Consider the following 3,361-nt stretch of genomic DNA (forward strand, 5'->3'; position numbering starts at 1 on the left):
CTTTCTCCAGCTGGCCCCTTTGCTCCCTGCCTCTGCCTGCCTCCCTCTCAGCAATGACCTGGGAAGAAAGAGGACACCCCACAGGTCCCAGGGCCACCCCTGCCAGCCCTGGTCAGTGCGCTGCTTCTGCGCTTCAGCCCCTCTGTGCTGCCCCTGGACTTGGCCTCCCCCAGGCCTCTACCTTTCTCCCTCCCTTTTTCTCCCTCACCCACCCACCCTGCTTTTTTTGACTTCCCACCATTCCCCCTCCCTTTTAGTGTCACTGCCATCTTGACAAGGGTTTCTGCTTTATCTCTAACTTTCTCTGTTCCCCCCAACCCACCCCGGACACTTTGCCCTTGAGATTCTTCCTTTCCTCCTGCGTAGTCATCTCTTGATGGCTCTCTTTCACAAGAACCGGGGCTCAAGTGGGTCACGGGTGGTAGGGTCAGCAGGCAAGCATGACTCAGCAGACACAGCCCAGATGGCCTTGCTGCCCCAGCCCTGCTTCCTTTCGCTTTCGCTATGCCTAAAGCCTGAGCTCAGTGTCAGCTGCGGGGCCATCATCCTTGCCCACCTCCTAGTGCTAGCAAACCTGCTTCTGGTAGATGGCAGCCGCCCGGTACAGTATCTCTATATAACTGTATATATTTGTGTATAGGAACAATTTTTTTCAGGACCTTATTAATTGAGAAAGGGTTTCTGTGCTGGTTCCCAAGCTGTCTGGTGGTCTCTCTGAACCCTGGTTTTCCCCTAAGAGACGTGGGAACCATGAGTGTCCTCCCTTCAGGGCCAAGAGCCTCTGCTTCCCTCAGGAGGGCAGGAGAGTGAGTGAGCCGGTGGAGGGGACCGGTAGCCTCTCAGGCTGCCAGCCCCTCCCCCACCCCCAGTGGCAGTTGCTCCCATTGGGGTTTCCAGGGCAGCCCCGCAGGGTTCTAAGTGTGCTGTGGCCGTTGGCCTGTGAAGCATCCACTTCTCCCATGTAGCTCCTGGGTGCAGAACTCTCTGGAAGCAGGGACTTCTAAAATGGCTCAACCCAGACCTTGTGTTCAGCCCAGGCTACTCTGCTCCCTCTGAGCCCAGGGAACCACATCTGAAACTTGCTGGATCACCGGCTCCTTGGGGCAGCGTGGGTATCGGCGAAGGAAGGGCCTGACGAGCTCTTCTGGCTGGGATTTCAGGGGCCTGGGGAAGATCCTGCCTTTGCCAAGACACTCCTTTCTCCTTCCAGATGCCGCCCTAGCTCAGATATGTGATGCCCACCATTAAAGATCCCTTCCCTGGATGAAGGACAGGCTTCTATTGAACTACCACTCCTTTGTGGGAAAGATGCACTCCAAGCTGCCAGCATTCTTTTGTCCTTTAATGCGAGTTGTCAAGACCCTCTTCAGACCAGCAGCTGCGGTAAAGTTGGACAGGGGGTTGTGGGGGGTGGTTGGTGGTGGTAAAGGCAGAGGAACATGCCCAGGGCACCTGAGCAGGTTGGGAGGGCACGAGAAAGCATCTGAAAACACACCCCACATTTCCTAAATGGGCTTGGTGGGATCCCAGCCCATACCTCTCCAGACTGGCAAAGAACCTCTTTTAAGGGTAGGGGTCCCGGGGCATGAGGTTGGCCCACAGGGCCCTGGCTCCAGGCAGGCTCCCGATACTGTAGGGACATCCTGATGCCTCTGTTTTCTCCCCCATAGACCTTCCAAGCAACTGTTCCCAGAAGCCATGACATGTCCCTGCAGCTGGAGGCCTTCCAGGGAGGGCCATAGAGGCCTCCTGGGCCCAGTGCTGCCTACGGAGGAAGGAAGGTAGGTAGCAGAGCTGAATCAGCATCCCAAAAGCCAACCCTGAGTTTCTTTTCTTCCTCTCCTCTCCATTGCCTGAATCGGAGGGCTGCTGCCTGAGGTGGTGGGAGGAACAGAGTGGGGCCAGGACAGATTGGGGTCAGAGGAACAGCCTCACTTGTCCCTCCCTTTTCCTGCTGCTCTTAGGAACTGAAAATCAGAGGAGCTTTTCTGAGTGAGGCCACAAGGTGTGGTCAGCCGCTCCCTGCTTGACCTGCTCCCTCTCTCCAGCCTCTGCCTTCTGGGAGCTTGCCCTGGGCACCCCTTGTCCTAGGTGATCTCCTTGACTTCGGTTTCTGTTTCTGCCTCTGAATATTTCTCCTGTTCCTTTATCTCTTTTGGTAGGAGCCATCTCTCCTGAGCTTTTCCATCAGTGTGGGTCACAGGGGTGTGAAGATCGTGGTGCACATTGTCCCCAGGGCATCTGCGTGGGCCTAGGCCAAACATCTCTGTATCCCAATGTGCTCTTCACATACTCTTTTCCATGTGTGCCACGAAGTGAGAAAGTTCAGGAATCACTGTTCCACTAACTCATTTTCTTCCCCTCCAACATCTGGATGTCTTTGTATACTTTTCTGCTTCTTATCCTCCTCTTTTTCTTTTGTTCACAGAGAAAGATTGGACCCCAGGTCAAGGAAGGAGCCAAAAGACTCAAAGGGGAGGGCACCATCTGACTCCACACAAATGCATAGCCCACTGACTCAGGTGACACTGAGGAGAAACACCTTGCTTCCCCCACACCACTGTCCCTGACTGTCAGGAATCCCTGACCTGATAGCGCTCCCACACCAAAGTCCCTCCATTGGTCATCACGAAGGAGGAGAATAGTGCATGCAGCCCACCAGTCCCATTTCCTTTCCCCTTTGCCACCTGCTCTTCAATTGGAAATGACCAGGAGTCTCCAGATGGGACACCATCACTTGGTCCCTGGAAGAGGTTTCAGTCCAACCTCCTCCCCCACTTTTGAGCTAGTCCCAAGAGAGCCCCTTTGTCACCAGACTCTTGGTGTGTAATGTTAGCCCTGAAACGTTTTCTCCATGATGTGCGTTCATGGCCAACCCCATTCCATATTTACTTGCCTTCCAATCCCAGGCTAAGGCTACATTCCCTTCATTGTCTTGATAATCTCTTCCTCTTGTGCTCCTGGAGGGCAAGACACTGTTTCTCATGCATTTCTGGATCCCTGGTGCTTAGCTCAGAACGTGGCATGCATGCTCAGCACATGCTATTTTGAATAAATTATTTCAAAATGGTGTATACAAATGTTGAATTTCTTCTCTGAAGGCAGAGATAAGGAAGGTGGAAGAAAGTCTGGTATAATCTGATGTGCTCAGGAGGAAAGATGAAGGGGTTGAGGAGAGAGTGGGACAAGCGGGTGTGCATTCAGGTCGGGACTTAGGGACCAGATTTGCCTACGGGCGTGGCGGTGGTGTTGAGACTCAGTTCCACACAAGGCCGATCTTGAGGGCACTTTACGGATTTCAGATTCAGGGACTACCATATAGATGCCAAGGCAACCTACTTAGTGTGAGTAGTGGTTGTTG

The 3,361-nt window shown here is 53.7% G+C and overlaps 1 long non-coding RNA gene across 1 annotated transcript; it reads left to right on the forward strand.

The window, feature by feature from the left end:
• Window positions 1-463: 463 nt before the first annotated feature.
• Window positions 464-3,080, forward strand: LOC118538500 (uncharacterized). Its single transcript, XR_004918644.2, has 4 exons — window positions 464-601; window positions 1,211-1,383; window positions 1,671-1,781; window positions 2,429-3,080. It is a non-coding gene; the product is annotated as an uncharacterized LOC118538500 (long non-coding RNA).
• The last annotated feature ends 281 nt before the right edge of the window (window positions 3,081-3,361 follow it).

This window comes from Halichoerus grypus, chromosome 8 (assembly GCF_964656455.1).
Source record: "Halichoerus grypus chromosome 8, mHalGry1.hap1.1, whole genome shotgun sequence".
NCBI lineage: Eukaryota > Metazoa > Chordata > Mammalia > Carnivora > Phocidae > Halichoerus > Halichoerus grypus.